At 28.9% G+C, this 27,415-nt stretch overlaps 1 protein-coding gene across 1 annotated transcript in view; it reads right to left on the minus strand.

The window, feature by feature from the left end:
- Positions 1 to 27,415, minus strand: part of LOC113373589 (WAS/WASL-interacting protein family member 1-like) — a 69,906-nt gene that overhangs the window by 30,363 nt on the left and 12,128 nt on the right. The window lies entirely within an intron of this gene.

The following is a 27,415-nucleotide window of genomic DNA, read 5'->3' on the forward strand; positions in this document are numbered from 1 at the left end:
TTAATTCTGTCCTAATATACTTTGAACAAATAATTTCAACTTTTCAATTCAGTTTATGTACTTCTTATAAATATTAGACAATGTTACATTATTTATAATAATCTATTTGAAAACATTCAGTATTCTTCGAACATTTCGTTACGATACGGGATGTTCCAGCAATGTGTCTTAAGGCACGATGCCATACACCCCACTATTTTATAATAATTTTAGTACAACAAACAATATTAACTAAATGAAATTATACTAAATAAAAATTTAATAGAACTAATAAGATTACCAAAACGTGATTTATGATAGTAGTAAAATTTGATAAGATTTTGCTCATTATGTTTAACAATATATATTTGGATTTTAATTTTTAATTTGTTGTTGAACCTAATAATTAAATTGATTAAACAGCTATTATTTTGTAAAACATCAATAAAATTAAAAATTAAATGTCAAATCCTTTTGCCTCTAGCTGTCTTTTTTCACACCGCCTCTGGGGTGAAAAAGCCCAGAAGACAAATTTTAAAATAATAGCAAATAAGCATATTTCTATAATAATCAATAAGTTTAGTATTTTACAGAACATGGTTCGATAGTTTCATATCTTTGTACCCCGTCAAATCACATTAGTGACTAAGAGACGTATCCGATCGTCTTCGATTTAACCTTCTACTTCAGTTAAATATACAGAGCTTACCTACGCCCCCTTTTTATTTTTTATCACGTTTCCAATAGTTGTCAGTCCAGACAGAGAATGAAAGTTCACCAGGGATTAAAAGTCTGCTAAAATCTATACGCGGACGCAGACCAGGGAAAGTAATGGCAATGGCCGCGGAGTTTCTCGGTCATAGATAGGTGTTCTCCCATACCCCAAAAAGTTGACAGCCAAATATATCATCCCGTGCTATCGTAGAGCAAACGCCGAAAGTGGGTGTCAAATCTCGAAATCTCTTTGTGCCTGTAGTACGTCTGAGCATTGAACTCACGCTAATGAATAGAGAATGGAATATGTTCGGATAGGTAGAGATCTGATGCGATACTTTTTTTTCTTTTTATAAAAATTTTGTTTTGATCATAATCGATACATGTTACACAAAATAACAAGAGCGAAGAAGAATGCAGATGATCGACGACTTATGCTTGAAAAGAAAATGCAGGGAGTTGGATACCAAAACACGAAAGCATGGAAGTTTAACAACGGTTTTCACTATAAACTAGAGAGAAAAAATTATATCACAAAAGCTTTCCGGTCCAGAAATCTAATAAAATCAAAATTTTATTATATATTATTAAAAATTATTTAGACACAAAATTAAAGTCATTCTGACGCGTTTGAGACCAAAATTGGAAACAGTATGAGAGAGAGAGTCGAAATATAATATGTCATTTCATCATAATTCGAATTCGATTTAAAAAATCTATAAGTAGGAGCTTTAGTAAGTTTAGCGAGGCGATACTCTAAGCCATTTTTAGAAATAGTGGAAGAGCGCAAAATTTTAATCCGTTTTTTGCCAAAAATCTTGAATAGATTTTGAATATTGTAAAACGGTTCGAGTGATATCAGATATCAATCCTGAATTGTGCTGATTAGTTTTTTGGTGAAGATCAAACGGCTTGATTCTTTGCAATAAATGTTATTTCTTTCATGAAGTTCATATGGCAGTAACGATTAAACGAATATTGTATAAGATTTCATAGTCTTATAAAAAACAACTTAATCATTGCCTGAGCGATTTTGTCAGATTTAGTAGAAAACTGTAAAATTATTCATCTATGTTTTCGTTCCAAAAAATCCTGAAACAATTTTGAAAATTTAAAATGGTACGAGTGATATCAGTTGGGTACCGTGCTGATTATTGTTTGGCAAAGATGGCAGAGGCCGTTTTTTGCCATAAAATGTTAAATTTTTAAAGAAAAATTGATATGTTTTAGGACATACAAGATCTTGTTTGTGCACTATAACAAATACTATTACAAATTTTATAAAAGGTATCTACAGGAAATAAAAAATTGGACATATTTTGTTTGAAAGATATCGATTGGAAAATGCAATTATTAGTTTTTAGTGAAAGCGTATTCTTTACTTTCGAAATAGGTAGAATGTTTATTGATCAACTTGCCTAAAAGCAAAATGCCACTTACGCACAGTTCTAATAGTTTTACAAAATATTTTAGAGTTACTTCTAAATGCTCATCAGCTTCTATACTAGGATTATAGTGCCACTCTTTGCAAAATTTCAGGCAAAGTCAAAGAGATGATTCGAAGTAAGTTAAAAGTTTATTATGCAGCCAGCGGTTAGATTAAATTTCGTTGGGAGCCCTTTGTTGCACGTACAATAACCCTGACGAAGATAAAATGTATTTTGACAACACGTCTACTAGAAGTTTCTCCAATTATTTCGAAGATAAAACATAAAAGGAAGGCAATATTTATGGTAAAAGTTGTAGTTATCAGTAAAGTAAAAACTGTTATTAGGAAGTAGGTAACAAATAATGAATTTGAAATATTACATAAAATTTTTTCTGATATTTCCGCGCTGTAAGAGGAAAGTAAAATTTTTACTCAAAGTTTAGGGAATGTACAGTAAAACTAAAATAGTTTGGGTCATTTATAATTATAGGTAAAGCATATTAATGGCATCAAAGAAAAATTACTTTAAAACATATCATATTTCTTTGACCCTTTATAGTGTAATGTTATCTCACCTGAAACGTGTTTACAGAGGTTGAAATGATTTCACTCTTTCTGATCCGTATCAAATGATGGAGTTTAATTAATCCATTACTTTTCGTTCTATCGCCCGGTTTATTAACTGCGTCGCGTTATTTCGAAGTACGTGATTTATCGGTAAAGATTAAAAAATCCACGTATACTGCCTTTAATTGCATTTTGTTTGAAACATTTTAATCTACCAGCAAGTTTATTATGAGTGCAAATGAAGTCCATCGAACCAAACAAAGCATGCTTTAACCGAAACGTCACGTCTGAGGCGTCATTCGTCATGCTTATCGGGCACGTCACGCGCTTTGCTATTATACAAGCAAGCTCGGAATTTTTGCTCAAAGCTCCAACGAGGAATGCCTCGTAAATATATCAATAGTCACATGATAAAAAGACTATAAAAATCATAGTACAGGATAAATACTGTGAGGAAATTTTTACAAGACTTTTAGAATGACATAACAATTTGGTATTATAGGAAAACCTGACAAGTTTATAACAAGTTTGCTATAAAAATATTACAGCACATTTTCTGAGAAGGCAATTGCAATTTATAAATTGATAGAGCATGACTTGAAGGACCACGGGTAAAAAGATCCAAAACGAATATAGATAAAAAAATCGTATTTTTGGCTATTTTAAAATAGAAGTCTTCTACTAGTGCTGTAACAGATGTGTAACCACCTTAAATATTACTACGTCACTTTTCGGAGTTAAACTATCCAAGAAGGTTGAAAAGAAAAGCGCCACTAGATTTAAGTCATCAACTCTTCTGATAAAAAATTGAAATAACTTAGTCATTATTCATAAGAAATTATTTTCTTTATTTAATTATTTATAATTTAATTAATTATTATTTTATAAAGTAAATAGTTAAAATTATATAATTATCAATAAAATATTGTGAATATTATATCAATAATAACTATTGCCCCTTTAGTATAAAATGTCCCTTTACGGCCGACAACTGTAAATTCGACAAATTTAATAAATGTTCTTAACTGGACAATTGTAAATAAAAGAGAAAATAATATAAAAAAAACGTATTCATGTTTCAACATTCATAACAAAAGTAGTTCTTTTGGATTGAAGCTCTTTTAATTAGTTTATGATGCCTGGAAATAAATTTTAATTATGCGTTCTTTAATTATTCAAAAAAATTCTTTAATTATTTTATTGTAAAAAAGATGTATTGTTTTTTTAAGTTAGGTACAAATTATTTTAATATAACCTCTACGTGCTTACATGTGGGTGGGTTAAAAAGAACCAACCAAACTTTCACCCTTGCAAAGCCGTATACATTAAAAGAAACGTAAATAAAAAGTAAATACTGTTGAAAAAAGTAATTTCACATTATATAAATTAAATTAATAGTTAATCCAACTCTGCTGATTGATATTTATGACAAATACCAGATTAAGGTTTTATACAATTTGGGTTAAAAAAAAACAACCAATCCTTTATCCTCGTGTACATTAAGAGAATAGTTAAGAAATAAGGAAATAATATTAAAAAAATGTAATTTCACAGGATATAAATTAAATTTATAGTTAATCCATAGTTATTCCATACTCTGCTGATGCATATTTATGACAAAATATCCGATTCATGTATAATACAGTGTAATCTTTGTAAAAAATGTATCCACAAAATTTGCATTTCGCAATGGTTAAACAATGTAGCTGTTCTTTCGTAAAATTCTTTAAAAATTAAGAATAAGACATTGGGTTTGTTTGAGTTCTGTTTGTCGCTTTTCACCCCGCTTATGAGGTAAAAAGAGATAGATAACAAATTCTAGAAAAATAGTAGAAAAACCTATTTTTATGATAAGAATTAACTGGGAATTTTACTGAACATAGTTTGATCTTAGTTTGTTCGATACGTGTGGATATGTATTATGTGTTGTGGTGTAGTTCATTTATTTTAGACAGTATATTTACTGATAATCGTGCAGCTACTATGATTATTATAAAATTACTATCCTTTAAATATTAACTCTGAATAAGCTTGACAAGAGCCTGAAATAATATTTATTATTATTGATCACGGTTTGCTTATGAATAAATAAATAAATAATTAAAATAAATCAAACAGGATCCATTGGATTTATGCCATTATCATTTTGAATATAATAATTTTTTTATTTTATTTTTTATAATCTAAAATAATCAAATTTTTTATACAATGATCGACATGAAACTGCCCTTGTTACCGCTATAATTAAATCTAGTGCAATAAATCATTATTGCCAAATTTTCAATTTGCGCTAGTACTAAGTTTCAATCCTCTTATCTAATTCATCACTGTCGTTAATTAATAACATAACGGTGCATGGTACAAGAGTCTTATATAATCCTTGAGTTAAAATTGCTCTCGGGAAAATTAAGCTTAACATGGACAGAGAGACAGAGGGAGTCCATTAAAATAATATTATATATGGGTCATACTTTATAGGAAGTCCATTTTAAATAGATGAGGCAGTGGCGGCTCATGGTAAAAGTATAATATCATACTACGTAATTCTTTATGATGATGACATTAAATACGTATAAAATGTATGGTGCATTAATTCTTTTCTTTATAGACCATATAGAGCAATGTATGAGTTAACAATGTTGAGCAATGTAGAAGAACATTTTAAGAATACCTAGAATATGCATATATCTGTATTGCCAATAATAAGTAATACCCATAATAATAATAATGAGTATCCATAATCCATAATAATAATAGGGGTAAATTTATAAACCATGATATAAAAGTTTGTAGGTAGTTACGGGTGGATGTATATTGTTTCCAAGGGCTTGTCTTACGTTGCAATGAAATATACAACTGGTTCTAAATTTTTTATATTTCCTACATAATATTCGAAATGAGATCTTTTCCGCGACGCCAATGGTTCTTCTCCTCTAATGCAAAGTACGAGCCCCATTCAACGGGAAATAATGATTTTTGATGCTGGCGACGTACCGGACTTCATTTACGTTGACAGCTATTTTGTGCCGTAACTACTTCATAAGCACTTTCTGAATAGAACGTATTTAGTCCTGGTAATTACAGCAAAACATCATCAGGCTCTCGTTAATTAATAAATATTCATTACTGAAATACAACTAGTCCGAGTTGCCGATAAATTTCCTGCTCCTATTAGTACATGTTTAATGCTATTAAATTATGGAATTGTTTTAATTGACAATATGGCAATTATAAACTATTTCATAGTTAGTCAAATACATTTTAGTTATTTAACCGAGGCAATACTTTAATTTGTATTTAATTTTTTTGAAAGCTTCATAGTTATACATATAAAATATATTAGGAAAAATTTCTTAAAATTTCAGTATGGTTCAAAATTTATTTGAAAATATATTTTTAAACACATATTATTTAATATGTGCTTAAATTTTTAAATATTAAAATGAATTTATAATTATATATTAATCATATAACATGATTTAGCATATTATATAAAAATATGATTTAGCATAAAAATATAAATTTATATAAATCTACACAAACGTATTTTTTTCTATCTTTAAATTTTAAATTATTTACCTCTAAACAATAACTTTCATATTTTCAATATAAAGATAATAAAAATATTGAAGGATAAACGCAGTGTTAAAAATCTGACACAATAGTGCACATTCTATGCATATGCTTTAAAATTTAAATTTTTATATTTCATATTCGTTAACACAATACGGTTTTTATTTCGTTCCAAACATATCACACTTTATAACTTAATGAATTATTCAAAACTATTAAACTGCAATCTCATGACACAATCAAAATTATTTTCAGGAATGGCGAATATGTAAATGTGTCAGCCTCGAATATTTTTTCACGTTTAAATAAAATAACATTGTTTGTTAATACAGTATACAGTAAACTATAATGTATACTATATCGTTTATTTTATTCAACCATGCACTGTTTTTCAATAATGCTAGTTGTTCAAAAGTTTGATAAGGATTTCAATAATTTAGTGTTATTGTAAAGAAATGGTGTGAATAAATAAGAAATAAATAAATGCAATGCTTCAAATAAGATTTGTTTAGCTTATATAAAATGAGTTTTGTATTCCCTTCCAGATACTGCTGTAGAAGGAAGTATAAATGTCTATGATGTCATTTTTACATTATTTCTCTATTGATCTCGTCTAATTTTTGAACAATAACCAAGAATATATAGTCATGGGGGGTGTTATGAATAATATAACAAATTTATAAACTTTCTAAATTTTGATATATTTAATTAATATATTAAATTAATATATCTACAAAACTAAAAATATAATCAACAAACTAATATGTCAACAAAAGAATAGTTTTGCATATATATTCATATTCAAATGCAACTTCTTAATGTTAAAAATTAATATAATGATATTAAATATAATATTTCTAAAGATATTCTTCTGAACTGTTTTCAGTATTCTATTGGATTTCACTTAAAAACATATTCAAAACTATTTCAAAAGGAAGTGGATATTACTACTGCTTGATATTAAACATTCTGTGCTTGATATCAAATATCCTTTGATTGCAATTCCAAATCTCTTACTAATGACAAAGAGACGAATTCAATATCTAGAGTTGTATAATTTCAAATTTTCCTCAAATTTTGCTGTCGTAGTTAAAATTTTCATAAACAAATTTTTATGCCCACCGGGCCAACGAAAGCATAATTTAGCTTATATAATTCATATATGAATGCCATATGCAAATAAATATAACAAAAATAAAAGTTTTCTAATTATAAAAATTTCTTATAAATTGTACATAGAAATAAAATGAAGTTTTCTTTTAATTTTCGTTAATTCACAAATTATTATAACGTAAAGTATTTAAAACAACAATAATTATGTTTTCAGTGCTCTAATTCCGCCTTTGTTTTAAAAACGTACTTATAATATTCTTATAAATTTCAAATTTCCCTCCACTAGTCAACATAAATATCGATTACACAACTTCACACCTGCATCCAATCCAATCAATCAATCTACATAGATATAATTTTGCACGAATCGAGATAAGACACTCTGACCTTGCCAAAAATATGCGTTTAACCTTTGAACTATGAACTATGCGATGTCCTATCTACAATATAACATTTCATTTTTCTTTGTTTACGCATAAGAAATCTGCATCGGAGGGGAGAGGTCTTTCCTCCTGCGACTGCTTAAGAGACAACACCTGTGCGCTCGAATGCTATTTGACATGGAATTAATTTAATACGATTTTAGCAATGAGCCTTGCTTCATTAATACTAATAATGATACGTGAGTGAATTAATTTTATAAATATTAAATAATTAATAATTATTTATTAACGAACTAGGCGGTGGGCAAGACACATAGGTGGGAAATGATAATTTGCTGATTATCATCATCATGTGAACATGCTAAATCAGTGTGCTTTGTGGACAAAGGCGCGTCTTAAACGATAATCTTATCGGTCTCAATTATCATCAGCTAACATTAATTTTATTTTTATCCATTACTTTTAGATGCTTTCTTATTAATATTTGCAATTTTTTTGTGCAAACATTGGTACAAGTAATTTTATTTATTTTAATTGTAGACAAAGATAATTATAATGCATTGATCTTATTTTAATTGCGTTCTTGTGTGATAATTATAATGCATCGATTTTAATTATCATCAGCTAATATTATTATTTTCTTCAACTATTATTAGTTAGTTTGCTAAACATATCTGCAATATTTTTATGCCGAACAAAATAAAATAAATCGACGAGGTGACTTTTCTACTTTCTTCTTTCTTCTTTCTTATATTTAATTCATTTGCCCTTGGTATTGAAATAAGAAATCTGTATATTTTTTACATTTGTGATTTCTTAAAAGCTAAAATATGATTAAAACTCAATACCATACTCATTGATTTTACGAAAAAGTTTTTAATGATACATGAGACATATTATAATATAACCAATAACAAATATTATAATAAAATACATAATATTAAGGTGACCATATTTTTTAAGTTAAAGTCGGGACGGCAATTTTTGTCTGTGCTAATCCGGGATAGAAGGGGGGGGGGGAAGAAATTTTATTTAATGATATAATAAAAAAAAAAATATTTTTTTTAATCCATTTCCATCACAATTGCGGACCTTTAGTAAGAACTTTATTATTTTATTATATGTAATAATTTTTTAATTTTTAATATTAATATTACATCTTATTTTTTTAATCTATATGTTTTTTTGCTTTCGAGCCTTGTATGAAATTCTATTCAATTTTCTTCATAATTATTTTGAAAAAAAGAATGTACTCCTTCGTTTGTTTTCATAATTTTTGTTGATTTACCTATTAATTTTCGAAAAACCGGGATAATCCGGGACAAAAGATCTAAATCCGGTACAAATAATGCTTTTAGATAAGCCCAGGACACAAGGTGGAAATCCGGGACAGTCCCGGCCAAACCGGGACGTATGGTCGCCTTTATAATATACATTGAGAACTCAAATTATATTTTTATTTATACTAATTTATTTCATTGATCTTATTTTCACATTTTGCTGGTTTGCCTAAAAGACCACAATTTATTTAAATGTGATTCATTGGTATTTCAAATGTTTAAATATTTAGTAGCAATTTTGTTTCGACTTCAATGAGTATAGACAATGAATAATTAAAATGTATTCTAATTTAATTTTGATATTTATTACAAAATATTTTTTTCATTTACAGATCGTCCTGTGCCTCCCGCAACCTGATAGTGGTAATTTACATTCAATTGGGTTGAGACTCGGGTATGTAAAACAAGTCAGTTTGATTTATTATATAGATACATCTATTACTTATAATTATTCTTATTTCTGTTGATATAATTTAATTAATTTTGAATTATATTTATTAATATTAATGTTTCAAATTGCTTTTTTTCAGATGTTTTTCCAATTCGCGTCGTCGATTGTGTTTCAGTGCGATTTTTTTAAAAGTTTTTTTTAGTGTTAATTTGAAGTGTTAAATACAAGTGAATGTGAAGCTTAGCATTAATTTATAATATTAGTTCAGTGTTTATTCACAGTAATTTTTAAGTGTTTTATAAAGTTTTTCTAAGTTTTTTGAGTGTAAGTTTGCGGCATTGATGGAAATATTAAAAGGTATGTTATTTTATAAAATATTTATTTGTATGTTCATTTTTTTCAAAAATTTGTCCTTTATACATAAACGTTGTATTTCACTTTATATCAAATAAATAACAAAATTTCATGTTACATTAAAATTGAATGAATTAACAAACACAACAACTAAAAAACTTACGACAATATCTACATTATAAAGAGTTATTCAAAAAGTTACTTAATTATGAATCGAAAAAAGTACTTTTAAGACCATCTAATAGCATTAATTGAACTCTCTTATACAAAGAGTTTTTAACCATTTAACTGTGGCGCACTCATTGAACTGTGCACACAGTTTTGTGTTGCCAATTTCGGGTTAAAATGTTGTATTTAAAGTAAAAGTCTACTTACAAATATTTATTTTTTACTGGCCTAGTTTCAATATATTTTAAACATGTTTTGAAATTTGAGAATGTTTTCTTTCTTTTTTTGAAAAATCGCTCAAAATAGTCAATGGTCAAATTTTTATACGTCTGACGAGTTTACTCGTCAATACAAAATTTTAAGTAAATTTGTCTATCACAGTTAACTGGTTAATAAGCTGTCTTTTGAACTGAACTTTGATATTAAGTAAAATATATATATATATATATATATATATATATATGGTATATTAGTAATCTTTTATAATTCTTTTTAGTATTTGACTTGACAATGGAAATGATCCACATTTAGCAATTGGGAGCTAGTGCACTATTTTGTTCCAGAGATCTCTCGTCTGGAGCTGAAAGCCCTCTTCTGGAAATCTAGCGGTAAATAATTTTAAATCGTTATTATAATTATAATACATATACAAACTGCCATTTTCCGTTTGTCATTTACATTTTCTTTATACGGTTTAATTTCAAATTGTTATATAATAGTATTAAAAGATTAAAACGACCAGTGAGAATAAAAATAGATTTTTAACTGCTGAAAATTTGATTTCAAGAATGTTTTGATTTCTCAGATCTAATAGAAGTTTTTATTCTACTTGCAATAATTATTCATGTACAACATTTCTTTTATCTCATTTGTGTCACATTTAATAATTAATATGATTTTTAATAATTTCAGAGTACAAACGGGAAAGCTGGATGTTCCAGAAGAATCGGTGCTTGTTCGCGCAGGCTGAGTGATTTTAAAATTCTAAGCATGCTTTTTAATAGTATGTCCACACATTCGAATCGATTTCTATAAAATACAATATTACTTTTGAATACAATATTACTTTTAAATTTCAACTCTTTCCTCAAAATTTAAATAAAACAAATTAATATTTGTTCTTATACGTACACTTGGTGCCAATTTATTTATTAAAAATGAAAAATCAATTATGTGAAATCGATTCATAGGCGATTGAGTTCCTATATACAGATATTTAAATATGTTTACAATATTTTATACCTTATCATTGGATATTGATTTTTAATTTTTTTTATAAATAATCTTTGTACTTCATTTGTTGTATATAATAACTCAATCATCAATACTAAATATTTATTCAATTGCTCGATAACATTGTATTCAATCTAATATTTAGTTTTGTTCGTTAATAAACTTTGCAGTAGTTTTGTATATATAGCTCATTTCTTAGACAAAGGTGATCAATATCGCTGAATTTCATATTATTTAGATTTTATTTTTTTTTTCAGTAATAATAATGTAAAATGATCACAAAGTTATCGACTGATTGTAGTAATGTTTAGCATTCCAAAACTTGATTTGTCCTTTAATTACTATTGCCGCCAACAAAACACAAATCTCGTACATATAATCAGCTAAGGTGTAATTTATATAATAATTCTGTTTTCTTAGATAGGCTGGACAAATCGTGGACATACTATTATACATTTGTTAATCTATGTATTTTTTTCAGCAGTTTTAATAAAAGTGTAGTATTTTTAAAACAAAGTGTGTGAAGTGCACAAAATGTTAGTGTTTAATTACTTTTTTTTAATTGCGCGTAAAATAAAGTGATTGTAAATAGTGTGCTATCCGCGAAGAAATGCATTTGGCAGCGTTTCCTGAGGTAATAATTGAAATATAAATATTATATACATAAAGAAACTCGTGTTCTCTATACTACGAATATTGTTTATTATGACAATAGTAATAACACTATGTGTGATTATATTGATCATTTACAAAAACGTAGATGTTATTTCAGTATTTATAATAAAAAAAGGAAAAAAGTTAAGAATTATAATTTTGGCATTTCGAACATTGAGCAAACAAAAACGAGATCTGATCTGACACTTGAACTTTTTGTTTTTGAGCTGACACTATGATGAGCTTCAAATAATGAACATCTGTCAAGTTAAAATGCGACGTGTGTTGACAGGTCGCTACATACATATTTAATCCAAAAATTTTCAATTGATTAACTCTCAATTATCCCATTAAATTTATTACATAATAGTTTATACGATAGTCAAATTTATTTACGGTAACCTTTATATAACCTTTGATACTGATATATGTTTGTTTTTCAGATTGTTCCTGTTTGACACCCCACCAGCGAATAAAAGGTAGGATTTTTTGTTATTATTTCTGATTTTATATGTTTTTATAACTGATACCTTGGGGCTTAAGAGGTCACAGCAACACTTTATGGGCAATGCAAAAAAATATATAGGCATAAACTTGATAATTCTCACATTTGATCTAAACTCTTTGTGTATCGAAATACTCAATATTTTCTCAAAGATTTAAAAATCTTAAATACGTGACATGTTCACGATTTCATATTTCTTACAAGGAATCAAAAGATGTCTTAGATGAGCGTAAAGAATTCAATGGCTTGTTACAATTCGTGATGGGTTTATGCACCCCGAGTCTGGTGCAGTTATATTCAGACCATTGATCGCAAAATATAAATTGACAGATGGCTAGTAAATACGATAAACTTTTTGGAAATTCATAGATTGGTCACAGATTTTTTACTTGTTTCTTACTTCTTTTTTATAATTGGCAATTTAAAAGAGATATCTCTCTCTTTTTTATTTTTTGACATTTTATTTAAGATCGTATGGCCATTTTTTTCAATCGTTGAGTGGAAAATTCCTCGCTTAATTCTTTTAAATATATGTTAGGGTGACCAGGTAGTTTTTCATGGTATTTTTGCTCCTTTCTTTTATCATTTTATTAATAGATTTTATTTTTAGGTCTTCATGTAGGGTGTCATTCGTAATATACCAGGATGCGCCCATAGCTCAATTCCGTATATCCAGATTGGGATAATCATATTTTTTTTCTCTTTAAGATAAAACTTTTACCAGCTGTTTGTCTATAAATGATTGAATGTGAAGTTACCATATGGATGTTCTCGATTTTCTCTCTGATTTTCTGTAAAATTCGAACACTCGTCTAGCATATATAATGGCCTTTGTGATATAACTGAATAAAAAAAGAATAATCCATAAACATGTGAGTGAGAGCAGACGCTCTGTATGATTGCGTTAGCGTTAACGTCGATAAAAAAGAATCTTCATGTGATAATGCGAAAAACTTTGTGATATCAAGTCGAAGCACATACCATTAACTTCTGTACGGTAGAAGTCGAAAAAGATCTTACATTTTTGTTCATGGTGAAATAGGTATATATTTAAAAACATCTATTTAGTTCCGCACTTGGAAATTTGACGTAAGAGTACAGGACTCAAGTAGTTACTTAGAAGAAAATTAATTATTCCGCTTATGTTAGATACATTTTAAATGATTTGTTAATGATAATTGGATATAGATATTAAAGGAATAATAAAAATTCAACTAATCTATAGATTTTTAAATCGGTTTTATTTGAAATTGATTTTAAATAATTGCATCTAATGGTCATTAATTTGCATTACAAAAACATTTAGTGAAAACCAAACATTTACACGTTCAGTAATTAGATTTACCAGTTAAAATTACTCGTCAATAAATGTACATCACTTGCAATATATATATATATATATATATATATATATCAAATATAAAAAACTATAGATTTTTATTTAAATTATTTGATGTGAATAACACTATTTTTTGCATAGATTGTCGAATTAATAAGTAGTATTAATCTTAAGATTTTTGTATTAGAATAGTATTTATTCGTAGGTACAAATAAAATAATTCCAGGTAGTTCACACAAGTAGCAAAAATAATTTAATAATTAAACTACAATAACATATTTTCATAATAATATTAATATTGATTTATTTATCTTCCCGTAGGGTAGTTATAGTAATAGGCCAAAAATCGAAAATGAAAATTTTTGCATTTCTCCATTAGTTGAGGGTTTCTGAACATTTTGGCATACCTCAGAAAAAATGGAAGTGTGTGTGTGTTTTATGTGTCCGCATTTTTTCGTTGACGTTTTGGGTCGCACGGATCAACCGATTTGAATAGTTCAAAAAACATTCGATTCCTATTGATAGGGAGATGTGCTGATTAGTTTTTCGAGGAGACAGGTCCATAATATTCCTCGAATATTTCGTTACGATAAGAAATTTCCAGCAATTTAAGTATTGTAAAGCACGATGCCATACACCACTAGTTTTAAAATAAAATTGATCCAAACATTGAATAATCCACAACGATTATGAATTGTAGTTGTCACGAGAATGTCAATTGTGCTATAATGTGCTCAATTATAATAATTTACTCAATTCACTAATGATGAAGATAATGATTATGCATTGTTTTTAAATTTATTTCGTTGATTATGTTGTATCAATTTGTGATATGACCCAATTTAGAGCATTAATCATTAATATTTGGATAAAATCTTTATACAAATATTACACACATACACATATATATGTATATACATCTATACGTTCCGGCTATATTCCTAGCCTTCATTTAGTGGAAACCAAACAGTTTTTTTTAAATTTTGATTTTGTGATTTAGATAAACAATCAAATTATATTTGAATTTAATTTCACTTCACTTTTTGTAGGTATTCTTAAATCTATTTCTCTACTCTCTAGTTTATAGTTCACTTTTTACTTCTCGGTATACATATGGCATTGATTCCAATTATATCATGTTACATTATAGGGTCCTTATAAAATATTTCCCGATGTAGATTTCCCCGATCATTAGGTAGCTATCCTTTGAGTGAAACTTTGCAGCGATAACAATGGTTTTCAATAAGGCCTTTCCAGACACAATGCCGTGTTATGATGTCGTGTCGTACATGATACTTGTATTTCGGTTTATGTTCCAATTAAGAGTTTCTCAAGGGTTCGTTATAAAGCGACCCATCATCAATAAATTTGCCGACATCGCCCAACGCACTATATGCTACTCAACAATGTGCCATTATACAATCGTGGCTCAGAGAGATCCTAAGGGCGGTGTCATATGAGGGCTAGATAAGGTAGAATCCTTATTTGTCCAAAGTGGCCAAAAATGCTCCCAGTTTGAAATATTCACTCAAAAGTTTTTAATTTTGCTTTGAATTTTTATTTCAATTTCATGGTACATTCGCGGATTCGCGAAAAAATGTATTGCTAATATAATGTTAAGTGATTGAATTCCTAGCTTGTTTTGTGACAACTCTTATTGAGATCTCTAAGTTTAATAAAATTTTGCTTATTGGTTCTTAATTGTGGATCTTATCTTCATTCATTACCTTCATTACCTTCATTCTTGATCTTACCTTCATTCTTGATCATTACCTTCATTCTTGATCTTACCTTCATTCAGGATTTGTTCTTCCAAAGTAATTATTAGGTTGTACAAAAAATTGAATCTTGTCTAATTATTCTAATTATATTTCTGTTGCAAATACCGTTTACTAATTAAAAAACTAACTATCCAACCTTGTTATGACAATTTCTCAACTAATCCATTACAAGCATTTCTATATAATATGATTATAGGATCTTCAAACTTGTTAAAGATTTGCCAGCTTTCTGTTTGCAGTATTGAATAGGACTTCAGAAAGGGACTTACTAGTGGCTATACACTGTTACAGGAAAGATATCCTGTGTGGGGCTTAGAATAAATCACAAAGTTGTTCAGTTCAATAAACTTGGTATTGATTTTGGTATGGTGGCACTTTTCGAATAGTGGATTTGGAATAGTTTACGTGTTACAGATAAAGACCTACACTATGTCAACTGTACAGAGTTTTTCTAAGTGATGCAATTTTTGTTTTACTTTCGTACTAGATATAATTACATAGATTTTGAATAGCGATTTCGTCGAGCTCAAAACAAAGTTTAACAGTTATAAGCCAATGTCTGAAAGGGTAGTAGTTTCCATCGTCTCAGTTGTCATATTATACGGGTATATAATATTCTACAGTCGGAGCTGAATACCAAAGTACCGACGATTATATCTCTTGTAAAGGCGACTTCGGTGCAGTGAATTACGTATCCACTAATGTCCGCACTAATTTAATTTCAGCAATGTCATAATTCTCCTAGGCGCTTCTCCTAGGAGAATGTTCGTGCTGTGTTTGAATAATTCGCAGTGATTACATGAAGAACACGGACGAAATGTAATTTCATAACCAAAATCTGACCTGTGTCGCTGTATTCCCTGTAGTTCCTATTTTTGACGAGAATTTTGCTCATGCTTATTCGTATAAGGATTTGAGAAAAATAATGTAAAAATAAATTTGATATTCAAAATGATTTCAAATATCAAAAAAAGTTTCCAATTACTATAGCATCAAGAAAAACGATTTGGGGAGTCTAATTTTGCGGAGCACTTTCAAGAGGTCTAAATTTCTGCAACCTGTAATATATTGCAAATGCGAAGAAAATCCTTTATAAAGCAGAATGAATTATTCATCTTTGACAAGTTACACATTTGCAATTGGAAATATAAGCAACTACAGAAAATCATGTGAAAGTTAATCCCGATTTATTGATGTAGACCTTTAGTACAGATAGATATGGAAAAACTATAGATAATTTTTCCGGAGTTGGTCAAGGAAATAGAACAATTGATTAAAGTAAAACAATTATCCTGATCAAGAAAAATATCTCTTACTCGTGTAAACCTTATTATATACATGGTTACAGACAACATTGCTTACATAAGGGTTTCAAACTTTAGAGATGATTATTCCACCAATACTGTCAGCATGGATTATATTTTGGAAATAAAATTAATGGAAAAAAAATTTCGACTTCAATAATCGGAAGAAGCTTTTGGAAGAGATAAGGTTCATTCTACTTTAAAAAAATTAGTGTGTGTTTCGTTACTTATTAGGCATGCATTTACAAGTATTAGTAGGTCCTACATTAGATATTAGTGATGATGATTACTTATCGTATTCAATTTTTTCTTGATATTCTTCGATATTTTACTATAAGTCAAAAAATTAAATTTTCTTGTATGAAGGATATAAAATGTAAAAATTCAAATACAAACTAAAGATAGTTAGGGGTGCCTAAATTAATGAAAAAGCAGAAATCTTTGAAGCAAACTAGAAAATTGAATGGTAAATGTCGGTCTAATTTTGCAAGATCACTGGAAACAGCTGACTTAATTTAATGCTAATATGCGCTTTAACTCAAAATATATTCACCCTTGTTTCCTCTATTGTAATATTTATAGGTCTATTTTAGGGCAAACTTATCTTTTTTCAAACTGCTTGCTTGTAAGTGGATAAGATGATAGAAACAAAAGTTAAGGGATACGCAATTCTGGATACATTTGTTATGTCGTATGCTTGATTTATTTTGTAAGATACTTTTTTGCTTGGTGCAGTGATTAAATTATCTTAACTTGCTTCAAGCAAATAATTAAATAAGAGAGTACACTTAACGGAGAAAAATATCATATACCATTAATTTAAGATTTTCTTTTGCAACATAAATATAATTGAATGATAATTTCACAAATAGTAGACAACTGCTAGGATAAGATGTGTATTTAGCAAAGTAGTGTCTACTTCCATCCTTTGGTATTATCTTTATGAATTCTTTGCATACAAGAATTATCCAAGAGTATTTTCCTCTCTGCATTTGTAAGTAATTCGGTACAATGTCGGTCTAATTTCGCAAGATTGTAGGCGACTGCAATCTCATTTCGAAGTCAAAAGATGTGTGTATACAGCTCGGTAATATAATATTTGAAAGAGCTACTTATTTCAATGCAAGAGGCGGTGCGATGCATTGCTCAATATCGTATACAAGCATTTGTTGCACTCCATTCGGAGTCAGTTCGCAGCGTGTGGGCCTTGCTACATATTAGTCTATGTCTTTGATTTACAACGACTATAAAGTTCCTTTAGTAATATCGTACATGGAACATTTGTAGAACACAAATAACAATGATGAAACATTGTCAAAGCAAATATTTTAGAGTTTGACGATTCTGTGATGCTTCTTCAATAATAGGAAGCAGACGGATCCTACAGATCTAAAATAAACACGACATGATCTATTTATTGATGATACGCCCGATCATTAGACTTTTACATAATCATTAGACAGAAGGCATGTACCTTCTGAATATTCAGAATAAAGTTTAGTGCAACTACTTTTACTTGATTTTAATTTTGGATTTAAACTTGAGATCTATAGCTTGCTTAAAGTCCTCGAACTATAATAAATATACGAATATATTATTTTGTTGACCATGAAGACAACGAATCTTCATGAAATTGTGCTTTTGTACCGCTAGATTTCTACCCCGGAGAGGGGGTTGCATAGGATTGGATCGGACTTACTTTTCACTTCAATAACTGCGTGGTAACACGATTAATAAATAAGTGATAATTATATACAATTTTCGATCAAGAAGTACTTAGTGGCAAATCAGTAATTCTAATAACTTGCAAAAAATACATTAATTATACCATCAAATCAGTGTTTTATTCAGTCAACAGTTACAAAGGTTGAATTATATCTGAGTCACTAGAAGAGAGACTTTTTAGAAGTAAGATATTTATTTTAATCGAATTTGGAATAAAAATATTTTTTACAGAACCTGTGGTTTTGTGCGTATAATAGCTTTGTATTACTATATACTGAAATTAAAGCATTGTTATTCAAATAGTTTTCCATTCGTACGTTTATTCATTTTTATTGAAATATGTTATTATGGAATTTATTTTTAATCTGAATCATATTTACATTCAATTAAAAATTATTGGTAGCTATGCGATCACCATAACAGATTTTTATGATCATTATTATATAAAAACTGCGATCAAATCTATATTTTTGTGTAATATTTCCCATTGTGTGTTGAAAAACAATGAAAATAGTAATTGTAAAAAGCCATTCTCGTTTTATAAATGAAAATTGTAAATTTTACACTATTATTATCCTTTATTATTTGAACCTCGTTCTATTTAGTATTGTCGATCAGAATATCTCGACCAATTTTTTTTTTCAATATATTGCTAAAATAATTCTATTCTTTGATTTTCTTTTCCGGAATGCAGCGGATTTAATAACAGAAGGGTGCTTTCTATGATTTTATTAAAATTGTTGGCGTTGCGCAATGTGATATGACACCTTCAGATTTTAATAAAAATTCAAAACAGGTTTTGTAATGGTAAAAAGTCCCAACAGGAATAATAATTGCTTACCGAGATGAATGCCTGTCCCGTGGTAATAAGACTTTTTTAATATCATTTATGGTATACGGAAAACTTATTTTTGTATAGTATGATCGTATTCTCTTATTTTTCATTCAGTGTTCTCACCAAAAGCCCGGTTTATAGTTGCCTTCAATCTATTTCAACAAAGTCTTTCATAATTATTCACGTATAAATGTCTAAACTATCACTAGATTTACAGTAAATAATGGAAATAATTCTTTGATCTGTACTTCAACTTTAAATTACTTGCCATTATATTACTTTAGTTCATTTTGCTAATTGTATATACACTTTTTCATTCCAGTTATTTAATCCCTCAATTTTTTGTGATTGTATCGCACAGAAAAAAATGTTTCTCCAATAACGGGCTTTAACCAGTTGTTTTTACTATCCTATCCATAAATTTCATTACGACAAAACAATACACGTTCATACTAATTTATAAATACCAGAAGCAAGCTCTCTAAGTTTTGTGGAAAATGAAAAGCTGTCTGTAGCTGTATTGTGTACTTTATGAAACTTTAATAAGTTTCTTTAGGAATATTGCTTTCTCGTTAAGCGGGTTTATAAAATCGTAGACGGATCAAGGAGGATTTTAATAGTTCATACTAATACATCAGTTCATATTAAACTCATTTTTAGAGAAACTATATAAACGACACGCTGGGGATTTTGAGTTTGCAAAAAATTGCGCGATGGTATTTTAACGAGGTTACAGATTTACTACGGCAGTCTTGTGCAAACTTTTGCAGGAGAAAAGTTGGGACTTATATGAGATAACAAGAATGAGTTAATTTATTATACATTATTTAATAATTTTTGAGAAATCAAATTCAACTACCCATTAAGTTATATTCGTAGTACTTTGAAGAACAAGAAAGATAAACCAATTAAAGTTACCCTTTTTATAGAAGCTGTATATAAGCTTTTGGGACACATTACATTCCATACCACAAAGCACATTTTTTAAATTAGTGAGCATTATATTTTTGAAACTGTTTTGAAACTATTAACTGTATGTTTTGTAGTTCTGAAGCAGTTATTATATTACGGAATCTCATCTCGCCATATATCAATAGCTCAATTTCCACAAAATCTGTTGATTATGATTTTAGTCTTATGATTTGGCAACTTTTTCTGATTTGGAGTCGCCCCTAAATATCAATGGAAGTAATTCTAGCATATTTATGCATTTACCTTTGAGTGGCATGCAAAGGTAAAAGTTGACAGTAAATATATTGATAGAAGATAGAAGTGGACAGTAAATATATTGATATTTCTTATGAGAATTTACGTAATTTATTCCAATTATTTATTTTTTTTCTGTATGAGTGCTAACGGTCACTACATACTCCCATTCTTCGTATTTCCTAGTCAAAGAATGAAAATCTTATGTTGAATGCTCCAGCTGAGAGCATCGGTGTGCCCCTTCCAAAAGGGTGGATAAATAGTGATTTTTTTGCAATATCTAAGAATATTTGTCAAAGACACATGTGCAGACATGTGAAATGTCCGGTACTAGATGCCACTCTTTAAAATCGTATTTTTTGATACCAAAGTTTGATTGATAGTATTATTTTTCAGCAAAGATTGCGGGTATGCTAATTTAGTTTGATTTAAAACTTTGTTATCTAACATAAATCATAACTTAGTACACATTTCGTAAAATATTTTTTGATTTATTTATAATATAAAATATAATAAATAACCTTAGGTGTCCGCCACTAGGGGACTTTCCCCTACCTACTAAAATCATCATTTCTGGCCAAAAAATATTTTGATATCAAGAAGAATGCTAACAAATGTATCAAACACAAGTTCATAAGTAGAAAACATGACAAAATAAATGAATGCAAGAAAGTTTTAATATTACATAAGATCAGTATTATTAATTAAAGAATTGTCACAGTAATTCACAAAAAGTACATAATCTTACGTCTCGTCACATAAATGCATAGATAGAAGAAGTAGAATGCCAAAAGAATATTCACCAATAGTTATCAAATTCCTCGTTTATATTTTTTTCTTATATTATATCTTATATTATATCAAGTATAAGATCAAAATTCCTCAAATCTCAGGAAATAACTTCGTCCTATAATTGCATGAATAACTGTCACAGCCATTATTGCTACAATGCGGCTGAGTTAAGACATGGTCTCTCCTCTGAATTCTGTCATATAGTTTAGTTTAGTTTAGTTTGGCAGTTTTGCTGAATTGGTTCCGCAATGGTCTGACTCCATTACTGCTTTAAGTTGATGTTACGTCGGATTTCAACGTTCTCTTATTCGAAAAATACATTGCACATGCGATTCTTGTATGAAATGGCAAACCATTATGTAGCTCGTTTAGGATAGAAAACTGGCAAACATTTTAAATGTTTGTTCTATTGCGCTTTTAGTGGATGGCAATTATTTTTGATGATCCTTGAGATGAAATTTTAAGTATGTTAAGTGAATTGCTGAACTTTTGTGACGAATTAGTGTTGCCCTGCTATAATCAGATGAGAGATGAAGGAACTAAGTTTTGATGTTTTTGCAAATTATTATCCCTAACTGATCTGTATTTGTGTTTATACCGGATTATCCACTGACTAATTTGCATTGCATTTGTATTTATTATTTAGATTATTCACCGACTAATTTGAATTTGTATTTCTATGTTAATAATGTAGAGTCAAATACCTCAAGTGCCATTGACATTGCAATACTATTTCGTTGTATAGGGAAAATGTTAAAGCTATTTTGGGTGCTTCTGGTAAATTTTACACATACATTTCAGACACACATGTACGTGTAAACAATATGTGTGTGTAATATAAATTTTTATTGCAATATTTCCAATGGATTTAAGAAACAAATTGTGATTTACGACCGTTTGTTGGGTAACAGGAGCATAAAATAAAACGCATTAGTACGAGCAGCACAATGAATATGATAGTCGGTGCGATTCTTATCGCGTCGTAATAAGCGAACATAATTTACAACTTTAATGCACGCGATTTACGCATTTGTAAATTCAAATTAAATGTTACAGACAGGAAAGCAGATTGAAACAAAAAATTATACATTTAAATTAAATGATTCGTGAAGTCCCAACACATTAAAAAATATAGAAAAATATAAAAAACTGAAAAAACTCTAGTATTTTACAGTACAAGATCTAATTGAATTTTAAGTTTTGATAAAATTAGTTTTTTTTTTCAATTTAAATATCTTTTCTTTTTTTAACTTTTCCAAAACATACCAGAAAAAAATGAAAATTTGCATTAAGGCTGAAAAGTTAGATTTGATAATGACCGTTGTCACCTTCTATATAGCATAATGGCATATCTTGAATATATCTTCAAATGAAATAAAATTAATGAAAAATACCTTCTAGCTTTCAAATACAAATATTACATAATATTATTAAAAATAATACATTTTCAAACAATCTTACAAATTTTTATTACCTTGTCCAGGTGTTGAATTTTTAACCAAAGCAGAGTAATAATTTCTATTTTGAAAAACAAAAATTTGCTAGAGACACTTTTTTTAACATTTGTAACTTAAAACATTGCAAGATGTCTAACCACAAATAAAATCGAATTGAACTGATCGATATTGAAACATTATCTTAAATATACCCGAACCTGATTCGGTATATCACTGTTTGGGATTTGGGAGAGCTCGCGTCGCGACGGCGGCGTCTGGCGATGTGATCGATGACCCGCGGTATGGGAGTAATGCTGCTATTATCTAGGGTTGAATATTCAAATTTGGACAAAATTTTCAATTCGAAAACAAAATACAAGTAATTGTAATTGAGTTACAATTATTTTTAAAAATCTTCCGATAATATTTAGTAAAATACTGTTGGTTTAGTCTAGTGAGTGCTGGTGTTGATATCTAAACGATCTCGGAAATTTTTTATTCATCATAGTAATTCTATGAATTGCATTTATTTTACATTACAATGCACCTCTCTCGATGTTTTTATTTTCAATTATTTTTAAAATTTAACGATTTAAGGGGCACAACTAGTGTAACCGCCTAAAAAAAGGTGATTTTTGTGAATTTATATTAAAAAAATACTTTATCCATTATTTCAAAATTTTAAGAATATATTTACACATGTTTTAAAAATACATAGTTAAATTTTTGAAGAAGAAAAATATTAAATATTTTTTAAGTTATCGTCGATCTCCAACGGCGCGAAAAAAAGGCCCTTCACTGCTGCAGTGATTCCGGTCTCCGTACGATAAAAAAATCAAAAACTGATAAAATGGCGGCGTTTTAAAAAAAAGTCGAATTTTACTCAAAATTTTGGTCGTTTTTGGACTGCCAAAATTCGATATTTCATTTTACGATCCTATTATCCGATCGATAGTTCATTTTACGGAGAACTATATATAGTTCTCCTATCGGATCATTTGTTTTTGAGTAATTGCTGCAGCAAATTCGGAAAATGCTGTTTCGAGAAACACGCGTTTAAAGATAAAATGATCGTTACACTATTTACTATTTAATTCAGAATCATACAAAACTATTTACTATATATATATACTCTGTATATGGCTGTGACTCAAAAACTATTCAAGATATCGATTTAAAATTTTGGTATGTTATTTTTAAAGGTATAACCTATCGAAATATGGAAGAATTGAAAATTCGATTTTTTGAAAATTTCACACTAGGTGTGCCCTTTAAAATTATTAGAAGTTTTAGTACTAATCATAGAGAAGTGGCAGAACTTTGTGTATTAACGAGTATTCTCGTCATCCGTATAAATTTTTGGCAATTGTATTTAATGTTAAACATACAAGAAATGAAGATTCTGACTGATTAAATTTCAAATTGAAAGAAAAAAAGATGAATTTGAAAGAATATGCTTCCGCCTGCTGAATTTATAGACAAAGTGAATATATTTTATTATTTATTACACATCTCAAATGTGACTTTGGTTTTTGAATTTTCTGCAACGAATTTTTACTACAGAGGTTTTTGCATGATAAAAAGTATCATCGTACATATCGATATCATAATATTAATTTGCCCCGTGAAAGAGTTGAAATTACACTTACATTGGGCTAGAGAAGGTCCTTTTGGCGGATCAAAATTGTGTTGGGTCAAAATTATTTTTAATCGTTCAATCTACATTCTGAGTTTAACTATAAATTTTAGTCGAAAGTGTTTAGTCGGAATTTTCGGCAACGAGTTTTTACTAAGGAGGTTTTTGCATGATAAAAAGTATCATCGTACAAAAATTTTATCATAATACTAATATGTCCAGTCGAAGTGATAAAATTACAGTTACATAGGGCTAGAGAAGGAGATATTAGCGGATCAAAATTATGTTGGGCAAAATTATTTTTGATAGTTCACTCTATATTCTGAGTTAAACCATAAATTTTAGTCGAAAGTATTCTGATTGTCATATTATAAATATTCTCCAAACTTTGTTTTTCCCTGCGTCAGCCCTTGATACGTGCATATTCCGGCATTTTCCATAGCCCGGAGTTTCCCGGAGCACGGAGGGGCATGACGAGGCATCGCAAGGTTACGCTTTCAGAGATATGTGGCCTTAGTGAGGATATGCAAAATACGGGTGTATACTCTTATATGCTGCACGATGGAAATGTATAGATAGCAAATTTGAACGATGTGTACGAAATAGTATTTTTGGCGTCTATTTTGATTGTGTTGAATAAATTTACGTATGTTGTCATGCAAATGTGTGACATCGTGCCAGATTTATAAAGATAAACGTATATTTTCTCGTATTTGGTGACTTTATGGAGTCTGGAGGAACGATATAATATCGTTGGGTTCTGGTTTTATTCTCTTTACCATCTGTAGCCGATAATTCATAATTAAATTATTACCTTGAAAACTAATTTTAATTATTTTAATCCTTCTAGATTTTTTTCCTAACAATTTCGTAATTTGCAAGTTAAATAACCGAATCAACGGATATACTAACTAATAATTTGTATGAATTATGAATTAAATTACTATAATGATTTACAATTACTTGTGTGTTTTTAATAAATCTATTTTTAATAAATCAACAATATTTATACATAAATATTTGAAAATCTGCTTTCTGGAATAACACTACCAAATTTCTATACCCAAACTCGTGTAAGCCAAAATATATCGGTAAATCAAACTATGTCGAATAAAGCCCCCTGTGGATCATGTGTTGACATCGACTTATAATATAAGAAATACATGATAATACTGTTATACTAGAAAGGAATGAAAATATTTTCCTAAGCGATATGGAATATCGACATAGTCTCTGTCTATTGTGCGACGATGGAATAACGTTAGTGATCTTCCTTAAGTATTTTTAAATGCAGCTTCTGTCATCTAGTCTGGGAGCAAGGGATAGTTTTATTTCTATTTTTATAATTTACTGTTACTAAGCCCAGAAATCATACATTATTAACATCTCAAAGTAGAACCCGATTTGCTAATTTTACTCGACTTTACTTTAATCAGACCGGTTAAATAGATGATATTTTGTTTAAAATGTTGTATGTTTAGATAAAATGATACGATGTTAAAGTTTGAATACATATGACATACATGAATTTCGAAATATTACTCCTTTACAAAGTGTTTTAATATTTTACTGTTACATTGATTGGATCATTTTTGGGTACAAGCTACTGCCCATTACATTCGTATCCAATTATATATTGATCTGTGAATTAGTTCAAGTCATCTGAATTTCGTAGGATGGCGGATTAATGATGCAGGGACTATATAAGTACATGATGTATTACAATATAAGGGATTATTTTATACTACAAACTAATACAATAAGAGGGATTAGATTTTACAATTGCTATTCTGTATGGAGATATTAAAATGCATCTATATAACTTTAATTTTTGATTCAGTTTAGAATTAAGAAGTATAATTGTTTTCGATGCTTTAATATTTTTAATGATTTTGTATAAATTCAAATCCAAAGGTGTGACTAGTTGCCTATACCTATACCAAAATTAGAGAATGAAGTCATGTTTTAATGTAATTTTTCTTGCTTTTAAGTATTGGCTGCAACATTATAGTTCTGTTTTTATTGGGTACTCTGTATAAAACGTGTACTAGATGTCAGTTTATAAGATCAACTAACTTTATCCGCGTGCCAGACGCGTGAAATTGCTAGGAAATATTTCCTGCCGAGTTCAGAGCTCTAAAGATTCCCGAGGGAGAGGGCGAAAGTTGGTGCAAGCACTGTTTCATACACTGTCCCCCACAAGTAACAACCGACGTAATATTTATTTCCAAACCATTAACTGCACGCAGTTGTTAGTGAGAATTGGCCAATGAGCAAATACACAGAATTTCCTTCCGTTGAATTCTACACATGTCTGCTATTTCGCTCCCAGTAGAATGAGATTAATGAAACGCAAATCAATAATGAAACACGAAAAAAATATTTTTATACATTTTCAGGGCTCTTATCTTATTTCTATTTCAATAAAATCATACCATCTAAGCAATAAGTATCATAGGTAATTAAAAAATAAATTCTAAAAAAAAAATCTTCATTTAAGTATCATTTTAGTGCTCAGCCAGAAGGCAGGCCTTACCTGCACGCTAAAGATCTTAGGGTCAAGTGACATGCATTGTTCTCGAAGAATAAAATTGTTAATAAAAATTAAATAAAATTATAAGGAAGTAAAAAACAAGAAGATAGATTTAGAAGAAAGAAGAAATCATATGAAATACAATCAGTATAAATTGTGAAAGAAAGCATTTAATAGAATATGCTATATGAAGGCAGTAAGGGAAATACGGGCAAAATAGTATATATGGTCAAAATAAAACAGTGGCATTATTTAAAAATGAGTTTAATCAACGTTTTTGACACTGTATAATATGAAGAAAGTCATAATAACAATCATATCAGATATCGAGCGTCATTGACTTATCGCAGTATTCGGTTCAATCGTGCATCGCGCCTTCAAAATTTTATTATACTCATGCTCTTTGGAACCTTATTGTTATTTTT

Source organism: Ctenocephalides felis, unplaced genomic scaffold (genome assembly GCF_003426905.1).
Source record: "Ctenocephalides felis isolate EL2017-DRISC unplaced genomic scaffold, ASM342690v1 CF-g0.4_SCAFFOLD_01604, whole genome shotgun sequence".
In the NCBI taxonomy this organism is placed as follows: Eukaryota; Metazoa; Arthropoda; class Insecta; order Siphonaptera; family Pulicidae; genus Ctenocephalides; species Ctenocephalides felis.